Source organism: Opisthocomus hoazin, chromosome 1 (assembly GCF_030867145.1).
Source record: "Opisthocomus hoazin isolate bOpiHoa1 chromosome 1, bOpiHoa1.hap1, whole genome shotgun sequence".
In the NCBI taxonomy this organism is placed as follows: Eukaryota; Metazoa; Chordata; class Aves; order Opisthocomiformes; family Opisthocomidae; genus Opisthocomus; species Opisthocomus hoazin.
This window is the reverse complement of record NC_134414.1, coordinates 36,889,221-36,910,128: the sequence shown is the minus strand read 5'-3', so window position 1 is coordinate 36,910,128 and position 20,908 is coordinate 36,889,221. Positions and strand designations below refer to the sequence as shown.

The 20,908-nt window shown below is 43.5% G+C and overlaps 1 protein-coding gene across 4 annotated transcripts in view; it reads right to left on the bottom strand.

Annotated features, from left to right (window-relative positions):
* ENOX1 (ecto-NOX disulfide-thiol exchanger 1) overlaps positions 1–20,908 on the bottom strand; it is a 380,777-nt gene that overhangs the window by 261,663 nt on the left and 98,206 nt on the right. For all 4 annotated transcript variants that reach the window (XM_075432297.1, XM_075432138.1, XM_075432365.1 and 1 more), the window contains exon 3: positions 1,373–1,450. The gene's annotated coding sequence lies outside the window, so the exon portion shown is untranslated. The remainder of the gene's footprint in view (positions 1–1,372; positions 1,451–20,908) is intronic.

Sequence of the window (20,908 nt, the reverse complement as noted above, 5' to 3'; positions counted from 1 at the left end):
AACCTTTAGCATGACACAGATCATTCAACAGTTGTGCAATTACTCAGAAAAAACACTTATTTTTGAACACAGAGCTTTCACTCAACACAGGCCCGAGGCATCACCATCAGATCTGTATCTGCAGTATCTCAACCAGTCTGATCTAGGGCTTTTGCTCATTATGGAAGCTGTAGCCATGTGTGAGGTTTACATCTAGGTCCAAAGAGTTTCTAAAGCATATTGGAGCTAGGGTGGCTTTAAAAACTATTAACAAATCATAATAATTTCCAAGAATGAATTAAAAGCTCTTTTGTATACCTCTCATCCCCTAAAACCTCCTGATTTTGTTTTTATTTCAGGTTTGCAAGCCACTTTCCCGACAGAATTCATACAGACTAATGGCATAGTAGGTGACTACACAGGCAACAAGGAAAGCAATAATACCCAAAGTGCTCTCAGGTAAACCAAGCGAATGAAATAGAGCATTCTCCAAACATGAACATTTTTGAAAATTATTATTTAGGGCCAGATACGAGTCCCACAGGCCCTGAGTGTGCTCTGATAGCAGGGTATGACAACCCAGATGGAAAAGTTGATTCCCATTTGCTTGTCCAACCAAATTTCTATAAAAATGCTGTTCGGCACTACCTCTGAAAGCAGTAAGAAATCAAATTTTTCTCTGTTACACAGTTGCATAGGAAAACATATTGAAATGCAGGGGAGTGTTTCCCACCCTCTAAATCATTGCGATCATAGGCCACAGTGCTTATAACACTATCGTTCCGGTGGACAAGGACATAGGATTAGCTACAGGCTCCTCGCTGCTCCTTGCCATGCTGACACTACAGGAGTCAAGCCATTATTATTCTACTCTTTTTACAGTCTCTTAAATACCAACTTTTTTATTATTATTATTTTCTTAAACTTTCCATGAACCTGAGCTCCTCCAGACCTGAAAGCCTCAGTAATTCTGCTGACCCTTTGCTAAGCGTGCTTCTAGCTGTGGGACAGCCGCTCACATATTAGCAGCCTGGGTGGGAGCAATCGATTGCAGGGCCTTTTAGGGTAACGCAGTTCCAACACATACTGAAAGACATAGTGGTGAGGTGAAAATGACTCACAGGCCCAATTCCTTTCTGCAGCTCAACTCTATAAACTGCAATAATTCACTTCAAAGGAAAGACAAATGGGTTACTCTACATGTATACAACAGTAACAGAACAGAGTTCTGTCCTAAACATTTCGCAAGAAACAAAAATAATTATTCACAACACTTGCTTCAGAATAAAATTGGATTTAAATCTGGTTGGCATGCATTCAAGATAAGAAAGATAACAAACGGACACAGGAGTCTACATGCTAAAATATTCAGAATGCAACGGGGTTTACAGACCTGTACGAAGAAAGGTAACTTCTCAGCAGCCCCATCACGGTATTTCCAAAGGAGCGTTGCAAATTCTCATGGCCAACCCTGCAAGAAGTGGAACGAATAGTTAAAACTAGAGAGTTTCCAAAGGAAAAGCAAATAAGATCAGCTGTCTCCTTGGATAGGCAATGCTAAAAGCCAGTGCAGAATTGGTTTAGAGGATGTTAAACATTTTAAACTACGGAAGCAGCAAGATCATAACAATTATTTAAATATAACAAAGTCCAAGTTAATTAAAATACAGAATGGTAAGTTGTTTTTAAAGACATGTTATTGAAAACAGTCTTTATAAAAATGCAATGAATATGTGGGACTGGATTGGAAAGAAAGGAGAAAAGAGAGAATACTGCACCAATTTATATTCCCTTTGAACTGTCTGTAATACAGACCTTAAAGTGCATTTTCAAACATATAGCATATCAAAGAAGCAGACATTTATTTCTAGCCATGGCACTTCTAGGCTTTTGGTAAATGAAACCAGAAATAGTCTAGTGGAACTGTGCTGTGTGATAAAGCATGTACTGATGGGTTCTGCCCAACATCAGTAAACAATTGTTTTTCCCTTTAACTGACGGAAAGAATTTCAGCAGTAAACAAATGCCTCGCGTCTTGCACGAATTCATCAACAGAGTCAAAGCAAACCTGTCTTTTCACACCTCCTGCATGTGCTATTTCAAGTCAAAATACAAGTTACATTCCCCAAGATCTATCAGTTGTTGTGTTTTCGATTATGACAACCACGATACACAAGGGTAAATCCAATACACCACAGCTTTCTTCTATAATCCCCCCGGAATGCACACCCGTTGTTGTAAGGATAATTATCTGGGTATCCCTGAGGCAAATTTTTGCAATTTTTGTATAAAAATCACCTCTTGCATAAGACATGAAATTTAAAATCATCCCCTTCACAGATATCATTGAGTCACCCCATTACCTCTGGGACAGATATAAATTATGCATTCTTTGATTCTCTTTAAAATTTTAGATGCACAAGGGGAGAGAGGAGCATCTAAATGGTACTAAAAATATAAGGCATTCAAGAAAGAAACAATAACTTGTATGGTATTAACTGCTACAGTGCTCTGAAGGCTCCCTGCCTGGTCAAGAAAAGCACATAAAGCACTGAAACATAACAGCAGGCTTGCATGCTAATGGCTGCTAGTGACAAGGACTCATTGAATGTCACTGCTTCACATACTGCGTACTGTTCATTTCTCTTATCTATGTGACCTCTCCTTTGAAATGACGGATGAAACTCCCACGAATTAGCATCTAACGCTTCTGGGCATCTTCCACCAAGAAGGCTTTCAGTAACATCTCTACTCAAATACAAAAATAAAGCGAGGGGGGAAAAAAAATCATAATCTTAACAGAAAATAGTCCCTATGTCTGTTAAAGGACACTCGGTGTGTATTGCCAAAGGACTGCTTCTCCGAAGCTTCCTCATCAGGTTAGTTTCTACCTTGATGCCCTTTAAGAGTATTGGCTTGTCACAATACACGCATTCGCATTTCAGACTCGGCTAACATTTTCATAATTGGTGTGAATAAAAAGGAATAGCTGTTACTGCAAGAAAAAAAGAAATGTCTCTGTTCTGATGCCCTGCTGCTATGATGACCTATTTCACACTAGCATCTGCTCTCTTCTGATGAACCACTCCAGATGTAAGCTGGCAAAACAGTACTGCAAGTATGTTACCCAGACGTCCACTGAGTGCTGCAGATGTTTTCTTCCATGCTTCACATTTAATGTGTGCCTGATTAATTTTTTCTTTGTTATTTCAATTACTTGGCCCACAGATTTTCCTATGCAGTTCCCAGAATCTGGGATCCAATCCGCAGCCATAAGGAGCAGCTCCCTTTGTGCGAGCAGGTTTCTTAATGTCTGGAATAACCAGCCAAAACAGCCTTGGTCTGAATTGCCAAAAGAAATGCAAACTTCAGTAATCCATTATGCCTTAATATTATTTGCCTGAGGATTTAACACGGCGCTTATTTCAATTTCAAAATTACAGATGTTTGTAATATTCAGATGCATCAGTCTGACCAAAAATATTATGCCCGTTCCCTGCCTCAAGCCCTTGACCCGAATGAGGTTAGTGACAGGGATATGAATGACTTGAGCAGAAAACGAAACACAAAAGTAGTTTTATCGTGAAGTACAATATTTCTTCTGCCACTTAACCATTTTTTTTTCCCTCTCAGAATTACAGGGTAGACTGCAAATCTTCAAGGCTAGCAGCCACTACGACAGCCTAAGTGCCATTTAAAAGAATAATAATTTATGAGACGCCTTGGTAGAATAGCAAAGGTCACAGTGAAAACTCCCCAGGGAGGAGAGGATGACAAAGGTTACACAGATGACTAAAGACTCGCCTACAGGAAGGGATTTTTTTCGGAAGGAAAATGTTTTCTTGCAACAGCTTCATCCTACCTAACACACAGTCGCCTCATCCAAACGAAGAGTTCAGCTTTAAATTAGCCATAAGGCATTGCTTACAAAATATGTCTCTGAAATTCCTGGCTTAGCAGCTTGCCCCGCTGAGGGGCTGCCAGACAGAGGACACCGTGGGTCTGTCCCACGGCGCACAAGGGGATGCCCAGTGACAGATTTGATCCTACCTGGAGGAACAAACTTGAAAAATGCCCAGAGTCTTTTCAAGCCAGTCCCCAAATCGATGCCACTTTGGGGGCACTCAGTACCGTTTGCAGACCTCTAACAGACCACCACAGACTGCTGCAGTTTCTCTCAGCAGCAATGTGAAGAGCTGGTGTATGAGGAGCCCAAGACACACGGTGCACACATTGCTCCCAGGCAGATGGAAATTTGCACACCGGCCATCACACTACACAGCAGTTGGGGCTGCTTTTCCTTGCCACTGCTACAGCATTCTCCCCTTTCAGCCACCTCAAGTACTGAAAAAAAGAGACAAGGATGAAGACAAGCAGGAACAACTCTTCTTGGCACAGCTCCACTCTCCGCAGCATCATCTCTAGGCTCATAAAATACACATTAACTGGTGGGAGAATCTGGCTGCAAACCTGGGGGTAACTGGCGGCGTCTGCAGAACATCAGAGCGATAAAGAAAAAGATTAACCTGAAGCCAGCATGCAATACAAGACAACTCTTCTCTCTTCAGAAATGTGTGGCCATAACCATTTTGAAAACTGACAGTTTCCAATGGCTCCCGACCAGCTGTAGGAAGTTTCTGCAGCCAGATCAATGGCTGGCACTTGTGGAAGAGGTCTGCATGGCTCTGAAGGGTACAGATGCAATATCTGCCGGTCACGAAGAGGTTATCGATCACTTTGAGTACACAGGATTATGGTTAATTGCTGTAGGACAACCACTAAAGCCCATCGTCCTGGTATTTGATCTCCATGCCAGGCCTCCCAGTTTATAGAGAAGTATGCAAGGGGCGGGTCACCATTCAGGTAGATTTACCTAAGGCAATGTTTAGGGACTTTCACCTCCTTTCTGTACTAAAATAAGGCAATTTGCTGAAGGGCACTAATGCCACAGACACTAACAGTATATGCATTCCCTTGCTCCGGCAGTCCCTGGTCCATCACCATGGCCTTTGGCTGGCTATTCAGATCACAGAACATTTTTACAGTCCCATAACCTCACGCCGACGACAGCGGAGTGTGCCTTTGGGAGAGGGAAGGGCAGAAGGCAAGCGGAAGGCGGGATGCAGCCGAGCAAGCCTCCAATTGTAACAGCACCTTTTATCCTGCATATCACCTGCAGGACGAAGGGAACGGCACCGGAACGTTTGCGAACACAACGAATAACCCAGGCGATGCCCACTCCCAAGTGACGAATCCACCGGGCACGCTGCCAGGGAGCCCTCCTGAACCTGGCGGAGAAAGGGAACCGGCATTTCAAACGCGTGCTTTGCCCAACGCTTACGGCCGCTTGCTCCAGGGCGGCAGCTCCCTCTCTGTGCCAAGGCTTGGCGGGCTCGGCGTGCGGGGTTTTATACTCTCGCGTGTCGGTTTTCTGTGCTCTGTCTTCCTTTATTAATTTTAAACAGAATGGGGGGGATGTAAATTCACCATTGGGGATATGTCAGTGTTTGCTCAACATGCTCTATATACCTTTATTAATTTTGTATTGAATGGTGGATGTGATTTCACTCTGGGGGGGAATCACAGATAGCGAAAGGCCTTTCACCACAGCAGGGCAGCAGTGGGGAAGGGGAGATTATTTTCCTGCGGGTTCATTTTGAGTGATTTGCATGCTTTCATGACTTTCTAAAGCTGAGGAACTTCTGCTTTCATGAACAGGCAGTGTTCAGTGCCACGACCTACTGGTCTGAAGAGGCTGATTACCTTAATGTAGCATTTGTTATGCAAGTCTTACAGTATACAGTACATTTTAAAAGCAGCAGATCATGCCTTTTTATACTGCAAGAACAGTGTGTAAAGGAAGAAATTAAAAAGCTTTCAAAATTCAGACTTACTTCCAGATAAGGCTTATTTTTTAACTGTACAAATGCACAAAAACCACATGAACTACAAAAGAGTTGATGTTTGACACAGGTTCGCAAGGTTTAACTCCAGGTCACAAAGTTTAACTCTTGCCTCACTGCAAAAATTGCCTCAACCAGTGTGACCAGCTTGGCAACCTGTCATTTCCACCCAAGTGATTCCCGGCCCCCAGACAAACTGACACATGGCTTGGGGCATGCAGGGACCTCGACGCTTGGGGCTGCAATTCCCTTAGGCTTGATAGAGATGTTACAGAGAGTTACTCAATTGTAGATACCACTTTGCTGTCTACCTTTAATTCACACAGCAAGGTTACATTCCCTAATACCAGTTCCCTGTGTTTCCGGACTCTTGGTCAAGTCCTTCGACTTTTGGAAATCTCTGCAGATCATAGGTCTCTTTTCCTCTTCTCCTACTGAAATTCAGAGCACAAAGTCCGGGAGTTCATAGCAGCTCCCCAGCTCCTCCAGTACCCCGATGACGGAATCCAACCTTATATATACTGCACAGGGCAATCCAAATCATGATTCCTCTGTATGGTTGGCCGCTGTACGATTCCTCAGTCCAGGGACCTGTTGTGGGAAGGGGGCCGTGGGGCGAAGGTACCAATGAACAGCAACCTGGGGACAGTTTGCTGTACGGAGAAGGTAGGTGAATGTTCACATGGGCAGTCTAATGACTTCTGTGATTCTGTGATCCTGTGATTCTAATGCTTTTGTCTGCCATTCCCCAGGCAGCTGTGACATGGAGGACACCAGAGCTGACAGTAAAAGACCTATTTTACTGATCAGAAGACACCACAGTAACATTTAGACTTCTAAATAAGGAATTCCTAGGATTTATAGTACCTAGCAGTGCCTTACTAAGGTTACTGCTCATAACAAACTTGAGGTGGTGAGCTGAATTAATTACTTGTTTGAGCAAAACATGTTATAGACTTGAAAACTGAATTACGGACTAGCTGGTTCTCACTGCACACGCTTCTGGTACAAGTCATTCTTTTCCTAACCTGGTGCAGCTGGCACATGAACTCCTTGCGTGACTGATGGCAGGGGCAGAAAGTTTCTGCACTGAGGATCACGGTTCCCATTTTGAGCATCAGAGAGAGAGGAACCGCTTCAGCTGAAAAATGAGTGAGGGAAACAGCAAAGCAAGCGGCTGGGGTATCGCAGCTGGCTGTCATGGGCTCTGTAAGTCAGCGCTTTTATACTTGCTGAATACAGCTGGATTTTGAACACGCGGGAGGGAAAGAGGAAGGGCAGGATTTGGAAACTGGCTCACATCCATCCAAGACAGTAACATGCAATGCAGGGAAAAAGTAACAAATACCAGGTACATGTCACAGCGCACAATGCTAACAGCCTTTAATAAAGGCTAATGGAACGATCCTTGCCAGCCTCCTTGCTGTGCTGCCAGCAGCCTGGGTGTGCTCAGAGACTGAAGGCAGGCAGGCAGGCAAGCAGGGGGCAGGGAGCAAAGGAAGCCAGGCAGCCCTGCCTAGCTGTGAGCGCCTTGTTCTGGATCCTGCTTCCCACCCCCAGACAGGGGGACTGGAGTCAGTGCTCCACATCCTTTTACTATTAACTGTGCCCTAGACAAACCGCAGGTCAGCAGTGGTATTCTGTGCCCAGTTCTTCTTCAAGTCCTCCAACAATAGACCTTGGGCTAGAGTTCTGGTTTCTGTCCTTCACCTTCCTGCAAGCCATCTTCCTCTCTTTCAGTGACTGACATTGTTCATGAAACTCTGGAGGGAAACTTCATTCATCCATTGCCTCTCTTCACCCTGGAGAAGAGAAGGCTCAGGGGGCTCCTGAGTATCACAGTATTCCAGTACTTACAGGGTGGCTACAAAGAGAATGGAGGTTCTCTCTTTACGAGGAGCCATAAAGCAAAGACAAAGGGCAATGGGTACAAGTTGCACCAGGAGAGGCTTCATCTCGATATAAGGAATAAATTTTTTACAGTGAGAATAAACAAGCACTTGGAAGAACCTCCCCAGGGACGTGGTAGAGTCCCCATCATTGGAGGTTTTCAAGATGCAATTGGACAGGGTACTAGAAAATCTCATCTAGGCTCCCTTTCCCACAAAACATTGAACAGATGATCTTTTGAGGTCTCTTCCTACCTGGGCTGTTCTATGATTCTTTGATTAGCTATTCCCCCAAAATCCTGCTTCTCTGGAGATTGATTCCCAGAGTTTCCCATCCAGACCTCCAAAGCTGCCCTTATAATCGACTCTCTCCCTCAGAGGACAAGGTTATCACAGAACAATTTATATTGGAAGGGATGCCTGGGGGTCATCTGGTCCAACCTGCTGCTCAAAGCAGGTTGCTCAGGGTCCTTTCCAGTCAAGTTTTGAGTATCTTTGAGGATGGAGATTTTACAGTCTCTGTGGGCAATTTGTGTCAGTGTTTGATCACAACCATGGTGATTCTTGTCTTCCCAAATATGTATAATCAAATTTTCATATGTTCCAAATTGTGTCTGATGCTTCTTCTGTTGCCATGTACCTTTGAAAAGAGTCTGGCTCTGACTTCTCTATCCCCTTTCAGTAGGTAGTCGCAGACAGCCGTAAGATCCCCCAGTGGCCTTCTCTTCATTTGACTTCAATCTCAGATCTCTCCACTTCTCATACATCCTCTGCCCCAGTCCACTGTACACTTGGTGGCCTTCCATGGGATTTTCTTCAGTATGTTCATGACTTATTTTGTACTGGGGAGGCCAAAACCAGACACGGTACTTCAGAAGTGGTCTCATAACTGCTGAATGGTGGTCAGTAATCATTTCCTGCTGAGCCAGGTCCAGCTGAAAGCATCCAGGAGGCTGCAGAGCACAGAGCTAGAACAAAATGCCCTAGAAATGTGTGCCCAAATGTGAGCAAAATATACAGATTACTCCTATGAGTGGACTGGCACTGAAACAAGGAGACGAGAGTTGGCCACCTGAGCCCAGAACAGCAGGAGGCATACAGGTAAGATAGAACAGCCGGCTCGGAGAGACTGCACAGAAATGAGGGCAGAAAGGTAAGGAACAACATAATATTTCAGAGCACATAGCCACTTGAATATTAGTATGAAGCAGCTACAACTGAGCTTAAATTACTGCTGATCCTAACAGGAATAAAAACAGCAGTAATTTTCCCATTATAAGATAATAAGGAACTGTATCATGCAAACACAGATTTTCTTAATATCGCTGTAGCCCGGTTAAATGCTGTATAGCACCAGCATAGACAGATCATAAAATTGGCCAAAAGTGGTATATGCCAGCTGACTGCAGAGGCATTTCTGTAACCCAGTACAAAATAAATTAAAAAAGGGAAAAAAAGAAGACTGTGATCCATTCAACCTTTGTCAAGAGATGACATATTTGCATCTTCCGTCCAGACCGACGGTATCCTGCAAACAAAACTATTCATTCTTCATAGAATCATAGATTGGAAAAGACCTCTAAGATCATTAAGTCCAACCATCAACCCAATACCACTATGCCTACTAAACCATGTCCTGAAGTGCCATATCCACACATTTTTTGAATACCTCCAGGGATGGGGACTCCACCACCTCCCTGGGCAGCCTGTTCCAATGATTCACCACTCTTTCAGTAAAGAAATTTTTCCTAATATCTAATCTAAACCTCCCCTGATGCAATTTGAGGCCATTGCCTCTCGTCCTATCACTAGTTACTTGGGAGAAGAGACCAACACCTGCCTCACCACAACCTCCTTTCAGGCAGCTGTAGAGAGCAATAAGGTCTCCCCTCAGCCTCCTCTTCTCCAGACTAAACAGCCCTAGCTCCCTCAGCCGCTCCTCACAAGACTTGTTCTCCAGACCCTTCACCAGCTTCATAGTCCTTCTTTGGACATGCTCCAGCACCTCAATGTCCTTCTGGTAGTGAGGGGCCCAAAACTGAACACAGTACTCCAGGTGCAGCCTCACCAGTGCCGAGTACAGGGGCACGATCTCCTCCCTACTCCTGCTGGCCTCACTATTCCTGATACAAGCCAGGATGTCATTGGCCTTTTTGGCCACCTGGGCACACTGCTGGCTCATGTTCAGCCGGCTGTCGACCAGCACCCCAAGGTCCTTTTCCACCAGGCAGCTTTCCAGCCACTCTTCCCCAAACCTGTAGTGTTGCATGGAGTTGTTGTGACCCAAGTGCAGGACCTGGCAGTTGGCCTTGTTAAACCTCATACAACTGACCTTGCCCCATTGATCCAGGCCAGCTTTGTTCCGCAAAGCTGCATCTCCAATACACAATACTGCAACCTCCACATACCTAGAAATGAGACCACTAACAACAGGAGGAATGAATTTCTAAGAGATACCAGGAAGGTAGCGCACTTGCATGTGGGAGGAAAAACAGTGATGCGTCTACCACTTTTGTGAGTAATTCCCTCAGCAAAGAGCCATTTTAATATCAAGGTCATGAAGTCTGCCTGAGACATTGTAGCAGCAGTAAGTCTAGAGAATAAACAACATCCTGGAGGAGAATGCTCGTATCGGGACTGCAAATGCTGACTCTGTTAATGAAAAAGCAACTTTGCATTATCATGGTTTTTCTATGGTGGCAACAGCAGCATGAACTGAGTCCATATCCAGAGCTGATCATGAGGAACAATGGAAAGCAAAACTTGGGTTTCTTCTCACTTTCTTGATACTGGAGGAAAAGAATGAGAATGAAGGAGGCTCTTCTGTCAGGAATAATGCTCAAACCACTGGAGCAGCTGGCAAAAGTTCCTGATCAGTGCAATGATTTGGGAAATTGTACATGAACTACAAATTCTGGTTAATATTTAAGGTAATGTCCAGATGAGTAACTCTCTGTCATGGATACTCTTCTGCCAACATGGATTTACTATGTGGACAAGACTTTCAACAAGTCCCTTCTAGATTAGAAACATCATCCGCTTGTTTCATTTTCCTGCAGAGAAGGCACTGAAATGTCAGAAAGTAAGGAGTTATACAAACTTACTCTTTTCTTTTTGGCTCTAAATTTACCCTGTCTTGCAAAAGGTTTATTCCAATTTCTTTTGATACTACTTTCTTGTAGAGATTTACTTACAATAAAGTCTTGTCCTTGACCCAGCAAAATTTATGCAGTGATTTTATCAGAGGATCAGTTTTATGCAGAGAGAGAAGCGCTCTTTTGGACTGAACTGCCTTCTCTAAAACCAAGGTCTGTGATTTTAAACACAGTTGCAAAATGATTCCAGCAGGGGTATAAGTACTTGCCATGTTTGTAGTTATTTAAAATAATCTGATGGGACTGGGGCCACAAAGTGATTTTTGTGGTTGGAAGAGGTTAACACACAAATAAGGTTGAAAACTGATGTCTTAAACTATTTAGAGTAGAGAAGAGCAAAGCCAGAATTTGGAAATACATTATTTTTTGGACTACTATTTTTTGGAGTAGAGGAATGCACACTGCTTGTCGGGGTTACCAAAGGCTATTTCTTACTAGATAAACTGCTGGGATGGAGACTTGCTGAAGCTTCTGCTGGCCTCCACTTTTGCTCCCAGTTGTTGTGTGTCACATCATTAAGCCTGGAGGGGATACACGTATGTCTCGCCACGCCAACGTTCATATACAACACGTTCTGCTTCAGATGACAGGAGGCTTTCTGGCTATCTATCAGCAAGAATCAGCGAGGACACCTGAGGGATTCTGCAACTCCACGCCATCACAGTAACAAGCGGGCAGATGCCCTTGGCAGAAGGAAGGGTCATTAGTTTTCCAAGCAGTTTCCCTACCCGCATCACTAGCCTGCTCGCTTCCAGTTTAATGAGCTGCTCCTTAGGCAGAAATCAGTCTGACAGAGACTTTTAGAAACAAAAGTATCATTAGGATCTGTTACATATGGGATGTTCCTTTGCCATGTTACCACTGAGTTTGGAGCCTGCCACTACTGGCAAAAAGCTTTCAGCAAAGAAAAACTTGAATGAAATAAAAATAAAAAACCTCGCAAAAAAACAACAATCATATATCAGGGGGTGTTTTCCAAGGAAGAATCTTCACGGCATCCTTTCACGTCGCTTATAGCCTTGCATATGGGAAGTTTCTGCAAAACCAGCCTGCGTCCTCTGAACAACATAAAGCAGCAGGAATTCTGTATTGGAATAAATTCGTAAAGCACTTGTTCTTGCTCAGACACTAAAATTGCAAAGTGTCTGCACTCAAGCAACTACAGCCATGCAAATTAAGGTCTTGTTTTGAACAAAACAAGATTCCTCCTGTGCCTGCAAGTGACTTGTATGTGCATTTGTAATGTGCCCATCGCTAAGGCATCTGTGCCATGAGCTAATAATAGAAATAATAACAGAATAATGGGAAAGCTGCATGCACAGGCAGCTCTTACACTGAAGACTGCGTAACTACAAACAGAGGTCACCTCTGGAAAAGATGGAGACAGGGCCTCCAGTAGCCTCATCCTAAGAGCCATACTTTCAAAGGACAGCAGCCATTCCTGCAGCTGAACTTCTGTGTTTGCAAGTACGCATGCATGTGAAAGATCATAACACCAAGAAATTAGCAAGGGAAGAAATGTCTCATACAGCATTTCCAAAACCAGGGGTGGTCTGCCTGTCTGGCAGCATACGATGTATGTTGCACCCTACTTTTGCACATGCTCTCCAGTTACACTGTAATATTTCTACTCATTTTTTTAAGCTTTTGAACACGGAACCTGCCAAAAAACTAGAAAGAGAAATCTGTTGGGTGTAAAGGTATGACAGAGAAAGCCTGAGCCCATTTTGAGAATTAGTTCAACAAAAGAAATTGATACCTGTAAATGTAAAATTTCCACTTACTAGAGTGATTCTAATTAAACTAAAGTAGATCCTTGCTGTTTTGAGAAGACAAGAAAGCGCTAAGATAAAGAGGCTCCTAAATAACACTACTTTGACAAACTTGGCTTTCTGTTTTGGGGAGGCACAAGAAAGCTCTAAGATAGAAAGACTCCTAAATAATGTTATTTGGACAGCTCAGCCTTTAGAGGGCAGATGCACCAAGCTACAGAGATAAAGAGGCACCAAGTGGGCAACAAGACCGGAGCAAAACAACCTGGAAGGACACGGTATACTGATCTTAGAACTGAGCTTGCGCAGCAGCAGACACTGTGATGAGGAGTATAAGCCTTCACCTTGAGACCCCCAAAGACCACTTGAGGACGCTAACAGACACGTGTGAAAGACATTAACATATGCTAATTAGTTCTTTGAAAAGTCATGAATATGCTAAGCATTTCTCAGAAATATAATGAATATGTATATTGTGATTGTATTTAACCTGAAATGACAGAGTGTTTGGTGCGCATGTTTGGCAGAGAGATCCCCAGTGTGCCCAGAGCCGTAATAAAGAATACCCGCTTAATAGTCTGCCAACTATTGAGTCTTCAATTCCGGCTTTTCATGGCATCAAAACCCTTACACATACTTGATTACAAGTTTGCAAAGACAAATTCCCAGATTTCTGCAAAGGTCATTTCAGGTAATGGTTTGAAATTCATGCTGTTTCTTTAGATATCCAGGTTTATATTCAACAGAAATTAGAATAGGAAGAAAATCTGTTTTATTTTTTTTGCCTGGAATGTGCCACCTTTAAAATCCACTTGCCAAAACCACAAGTTTCCACCTGCCAACATCACCACAGCACATACACAGTGCTTTAAGTGCAGAAAAGGATAGGAAGTCCCCCAGATAACCCCTGCTATTCTGTTTAGGACAAATTTTGATGATGTTTCCTACAAGTTTCCAAGTGGTGGCTAGGTCATCAAGCTCTGGCATGAAACAGCAGACAGCTGGGTGTGGACTAGCAGCGTGTGAACAGGAGCCAGGCTAAGGACAGCACTTGAGCCAGAATGGTTGTTTCTGCACTGGAAATAAGGCTCTAATTTCTAAAGCATCTGCAGGATACTCCTCCTCAAGGAAAAAAAAAAAAAAAAGAACAAATGAAAGAAAAATAAACACTTGATTTTAAAACACAGCCTTCAAATCTACTTAAGAGTTACATTGTAAGAGGATTTATGACTAAGATGGGAAGAAAACAAAGCTTCTAAATTATTACTTGCAATTTTGAGGAAGATCTCATAGAAACTATGTTTAAAGGTTCAATTCTGGCAGCCCACACGCATGGAAATTGTTCTGTGCAGCGCAGTAGCATGCACTTTACTGAATAAGGATATGTGGCTAGAGACAGGCTTGCAGGTTTAAATTGGTTGCTTCATTTGTGGCATAAATTTCCTCTAACTAGTCAGAGAGCTGGAAATGTCCTGCTTCAAATAAAACCCAAGAACATATAATAGTTCATATATATTTGTAGGGCAGCTTGAAAAACACTTATGAACACACGTTCTTTAAGATCTTTTTCCCCACTGAACAGCTCAAAGATGTGCATCCCTGACAAAGGCCCATGAGGGGCCAAACACTGGTTATTTGTTCTCTTTTGCTCTTTACAAATGAAGCAAAATACAGTTAATACATTATGCATGTCTTTCAGCATATATTTAGCCTGTTTCTCTTTGTTGTGCCTTGGGAACTTTCACTTTGTTTTGTTGCGCCTTGGGAACTTTGATTTTGTGTTGCTGGTTAATAATAAAACCGAAATATTAGGGCAGGACATCAACGCATCTACAGCGCGTGAGCTTTGTTTAAGCTTCAATGAAACGGCCTCTCAACGTCCGCTTTCCACTCCCTTATCTTATCAGCCACCAAACCACTCTCGACAAGCTGGCCTGTCACAGAGGCAGCACGGGCCAGTTGCTATTAGTCGTTTCATTTCCCGTTCCGACGATCTGTTGTTTCACTCGCAGCAATAAGACAGAATTTTCCACTAACATGCAATAGCATCTCAGTACCGTACAGTTTGGGTATAGAAACTATTCTGTGCCCTAGACTTTTAGAATTATCATTAAGGTAGTGCTTAAAGTAGATAAGCACATAAAACAAGCAAAAGACAATCCTCTGTTGCGAGGAATTTACTCCTGTTGCAGAAGTGAAAGAGAGAGAGAGAACAGCAAAGCCTAAGGGAGAAAGAATGGGAAGAGAGGACAATTGTTATGAGATTAGACAGTTAATTACATTCACTACATTCTCAATTTTTTCTTTATTTGGGGGGCGAGTTTATCTCGTGGCATTAAGCAGCAATTTGCGTTCCCCTGGGAACATACGGGAAAGGTGGGGAGTAAGAATAGATTAAGGAAAGTAGGATCAAACAGGTGTGAAGGAGGGTGGTAGTGGAAGGATTTTGACGGGGCTGAAAATCAAGTTTGGAGTAAGTGGCAAGGGATGCAGAGAGGAAGAAAAGCCATTAGAAATTCAGATTTGCAAGGGCAGGAGTGCAGGAATGAGCAGTCACACAGCAGAGCTGGGAAGGGGTAGGCTTTCCTCCACCAGCATTCATCGCTGTTCTGCTCTACCTCACTGGTTGGAGGGCAGCATGCATACACCACCACTACAATAAACTGGTATTCTTGGGATGCTAATTTCCCCCTTCCTCTTATCCCAAGGGGATATCCCGAATCAGTTCCTAACTGTCCCAAAAAACTTCCAACATGGGGCAAAAAGGGAAGAGTGTTTTCCTGCATGGACACCCTCCTGGAGAGTCACTTATTATTTTTGCTGAAGGATGCACAGAATGGTCAACTGTTTGTATGTGTCTAGACATCAATCTCCAAATGTGCTGCCCTCCTTCTTATACAGATGCAAGACAATATGGACTGGACCAGACCAGTTCCTGCCTCTTCAAAGGTTTCAAGCCTGTAGGTCCTATGCAGCAAAACAAGTTCTTCTGAAACTCTCTGTGGAGAGGCTGTCTCAGTCCTTCACAAGCTAGTGGAAGACCCTTCTAGGACATCATGTTCCTCTGGCCTCTTGTTTTCTGGATCAGTAGAGCTCCTCCACTGTGAACAGCACCCAGGGGTGGAAATAATCTGTCATCCAGCAGATCTCCTGTAGGGTCTCTCCTACATGTGACCCACTTACAGCCAAGCTTTTCTCCTTCCTCCACTGCTTCTATTTCTCTGGTGGTGATTCTGTGTTTTTTTCATTTGCTAGGGGTTTGTTTGTCAGTTGGTTTGTTTAGCCTGGGGGTGGTGGGACCCTGAAAAGGTGCAAATTAAGTGCTGAAGAGAAGCTCCTTAGATGCAAGCTGAAGGGACTCCCTGGCTACCCAGGTGAGGGAGAAGGGAAGGGCTTCAGTGTCTCCCAATTAAACTGTCTAGTTCTGCCAGTCCCTGTCCTCCCCCTTTTCCTGCACTCTTCTCAGCTGCACTCAGTTGTACAGTCATATTCTTACCGTGAGCATCCCCTGGACACAGCTAACATACCTGGGAATCACACTCTGGTACGCTTGAACTGAGAAGGAACTTTGCTGGCTCACAGCCTGGGAATGAGCTGAAAAGGGCTGGGAAGCTGGTACAGAAACACTCAGCCGCAGTTCCCCCTGGCATCTTGGTATCCCTCCTCTGATAAAGCTTCCAAGGCTACCTCATATGGCTCCTACAAGATCCACAGCCAATTTAAGAGACAATTGCTAAAGAGGGACTGAAAAGCAAGTCCCTGAACTGCTTTTTTGGTGATGTTACTTGTTCTTGGGCCTGATAATTCTCAGCAGCATGGATCACAAATGCTGACAGCTGAGACCAGGCTGGTAAACCCAGGTCTGAAAGACAACTGGCAGAATTGCTCAGGTTATCTCCAGGCTGCTCACCAGGATGTAGATCTTGAGGTAGAGACTGCAAGTGTCTGTCAGGCATACAGCAACAGCAAAAAGAGAAAAAAAAATATTGGGAGCCCCTAGCAGAAAAAATGCACCTTTTGGTGGCTCTGAAAAAAAGGGCTTTTTGGCTGCTTTAGTCCTAAAAGTTGCAGATGACAGGAGCTTTTTGAGACTAAAAGGTAGAAGCCACCTGACCAACAGCCCTGAAGCTGACAGCATTGGTGAGACAACAGCTGGATGCCCTCTAAAAGAGCCGGCCAGAAGCCAGTACCAGGGCTTGGCTGGCAACCTGGGGCAGCATCAGCTCTTCACACCACTGCTGCTGCAGTCACCGCTGCAGCAAAGCATGAGACAATGCTGCTAACAGCTGGGCTGCCAACAGCTGATTTTGCGCTTTGTGGTGCTGGCTGCTGTTGCAATGAAGAATCTCAGGATATTTTTCTGCCACTCCTCTTGCACTAAAGACAGAGTCAGAAACACAGCTTTTTAAATGAAACAAAAATGGTGTAGTCAGACTACTCACCTGGACAAAAACCTATGTCCACCCTTAGATAAGAGACAGAGTCACTCACTTGCCCCAGTTTCCCCTGTAACTTAAAAGAAGTCCTTCAGGGAAACAACTATCTTTCTCCCCTTTTCTTTTCTGCTGAACCCAGCATCTGGCATCTGGAGGGATTCTCTCTCCCCTTTGCTGCTAACTGCAATTCATTCTCATGGGTCCTCCTATACAGGCTTCTAGAAGTCTAACTCCACCATACTCACAAGAGACTTTCCCCAGTGAAAGATGCATGAGATCCATCAAGCACCTCAGCAGCCTCAGCCAAAGCCCTCCTAACTCCAAACGAGCTGCCACGGCCACAGGGCACAGTGCTTAACTTGGGCCCCCGAAAGCTGCTCATTTGCATCAGTGTACCACTACACTGACAGCATTAGCTCTGTCTCTTAATGAGTCTAATGAGCATGGCAATGGCAGCACTGGAGTGGCACTCCCTGGGATATAATTGGGATGTACAAGGGCAAAGGTGAGCCCACAATTAACCGCTCCGGCTCTGCCATTCTTCTAGTTCCTCCCTTATACTTCAGTGTATAGTCTCTTGCCTTAGTGGAATAAAACCCAATTCAACCTTTCCAGGCTATGCTACCAGGGGAAAAGAAAACCCTGTTAAAATGTGATATTCCATAAAATACTACTGTGTATTACACTTCCATCAGCTTTTAATTTCATACACTAGGTACTTCTCAGCATCCTCTTTTCAAGCAAGTAACACAGCCATCACACGCTTATGCTAATAAAGCACATGTAATATCCTCTTCCTCCCTCTTTTCTTTTCTCTCTGGGGTCCATATACTAGAAAAGGGATTCTCTAAATGATGTTTAGAAAAGCTTCCAACTATTTCTGTTTGCTTTCCTTTATCACCGTGCTGATGTTGCACCCAGCTGAAACAGAGGTTCAGTTTTTCCAGCTGGGAATCAGACGACGACACAGCAGTAGAAACAGCAGTCAGATCCCACTGGCAAGACACAGATTGTCAAAGCTGTTGCGAGTATGAACTCATCTAAAAATCATTTAAGAACCATTTAAATTAATTACAAAAAAAGAGTAAGAAAACTTACCTTACTAACAGCTTTAGGGTCTGTACTGTATCTCATTTCTCAGCCTGGATCCCAGATGGTCAGAGCACCAAATTGCTATTTGAGTTTTAATTATTCTTGTTATTATATTCAAGATATGTCTGGAGACGAATTACAAAGCTCCTTACGAGTGGTCAGGAAGTAGACACACAAAAAGGCCATCAAAAGGCCTTGTCATACCTTGCGTTGTGGCAAGGCTCAGGTCACCGAATTGTCTCATGCAGATCTGCCAAGATTAGAAAAGCTGCAAGTAAACAAAGCATCCAGAAAGTCTTTGCCCAGCTAGTATCCATGCATCATGCTCCCTGTCAGAGATGCTTCTGCGACCTGTGTTTGCTTGCAATAATTTTCAACCACTTGCTGAGGTTCTCAAACACTTGCAGAGGTGCTCAAATACTTGCAGAGGTGCTCAAGTTGGCCAACTATGGTCTTGGGCAAAGCTGTTTATTAAGCTAATTAGATGTGCCAGCTTGAGTTTTAGTACCATTCTGCTTCACTTCACCCATACAGAGTAAACTAGGTGCAAGAAGATTGTCCTGCAGATGGCATATGCTGGTATAAAACATTGGTTTCTCGCATTCCCCCATTCCCTGATCTTCTTCCTGCACTCACAACCACAGTGTCACTGAGACAGAGTCCCAGCTAGCTCCAGGATGCACCAGGGCCAGCAAAATCAGCCACCCCTGAGGAGAGAAACGGCAGCTTGAACTGTCGGTCTCAGGCAGGGGCAAGCAAACTGGCAGACAGGCACCCATACCAAAATCTTGTTTGGCGGGTACATCGGAAGTATTTCCGTTGCCTTTGCCATACTATTAATTCACGCCCTCTCCACGCGTCATTGCCTGGCTTAGAACCTAAACATATATTGAAAACACTATCACTGCATAAACAGCTCATTAAAATGGATTTAAAATGGGGTCTATAAAACTAAAATAAACAAATCTAAATCAAGGGTAGAATGCCCTTAAAATTACAGATTTATGCTTGACTGGAGAAAACAAATGAGAGACAGTTCTCTCATTTCAGCCCTACAGATGTGCCTACCCAACTGTATATCCTGTAAGGACTTCAAAGGCAGATCCAATGCGATTGCTCTGTAGGCAAACACTAATCTCCTTACCTTCACAGACAACTGGAAATAAATGGAAGTCGAATATTTGCTAGTTTATCTAGATTATTCCAAACAGACTCTATTTTCCCTAATTCCACAAAACAGATCCCTTTAAGGATATGCTTATGCGCTCAGCGGTTGTCCTGTGCTTCATCTGCCTATTATCTGAGCTGTACAGTATTAGGCAGAGGCAGCTCCACCTTATAAAAAAGACCTGTTCAATACCTGCAAGACTGCGCCCGTGCTAAGAAAGCCTGCCTTTAGGAAACTGATTTTTGTAACTCAGTGGGCATATATATTACCAAAAAAACTCTGAGACTGCGTTTGAGCTTCAGTGCAACTCAAGTGACCTGGATTTCACAGCAGTAGTCACCTCAAAATGCATAGATGTGGAAGCATTTTGAAGAGTTCAGGATATCAGAATAAGAGAAGAGACTGACCTGTTCCTCTACCCATGAGGAACGCAAATAAAGGATTTGATATTTTGACAGTATTTTAAAAAATATTTATAAGTAGACTTACAGATCACAATTAACAGATACACGACCTAGCCAAAATAAAGACAGACAATTTAATACAGCAAGTTCAGTATTGCATTTAGCGCTTTGGAAATCTTCCCTTCTGTCTGGCAGCCAGGGTCAACATCTGCCTATTCATCTTTCTAGAACAATAAACACATCAGTTCTAGGCATCGTATTCTATTGTTAAGGGACCAGCTATCAAAAGGTACGTGGCAACTATAAAAACTCAGAGTATTTACTGCTTAATATGCTTGACATCCAGCACTTTCCAGCTTAATGCATTATTACTGGGAACATTAGTTTCAACATCTAATTTCCAAGGGACACGAAATGTTCAGACCCAAGTGGAAGAGCAAATGAACCCGTCCAAACCACAAGATTTTCAGCAGCAGTTTTAAATAAGTTTTTCCATTCTAATCTACAATATCTAAAGCACAATATCCATGATTCTGAAACAAACTTCTGCATTTTGACTTCTGCTTTCTTACCCATTATCTCATTTTGGAAAGGATGCATCACAAAAATTGTTTCTACAGTGTTTTAAGAAATAAAGTATTTTCAGATATTTTAACAGTGCCACAGCAAGAGCCAAATTTCAGAGGATCTATGACATGAGAAATTACCATTTGATTCCTCTCCATTTTTTTTAAACCTGCTTTTGCACTGGAACCCTTGGCAAACCACAGTCCTTCCCATTCAAGAGTGAGACACCAAACATAATGAGAGAAGAGAAGGAGCCGGAGTTTCCCAGCTCTGTAGCACTGGCATGATTCACAAGGGGAATTTTACACCTCCCTCTAAACAGATGTCATGGCAGAAGAAGTGGACACACCCTCAGCAGATGGGTCTTCAAATGTCTTGGTGCTGACAAAACACATTTCCATTAAATTTGATGTCCAGAATGACCTGCTTCCATTTCTCATACAACTGATGCCGTGCTCCAGCAAAGGCCGTTCATCTTTTCCCTTAACTGTTGTCAGCTTTGCAGAACTGGAAAAAGCCTGTTAGGCCAAAAGGACCTCAGCA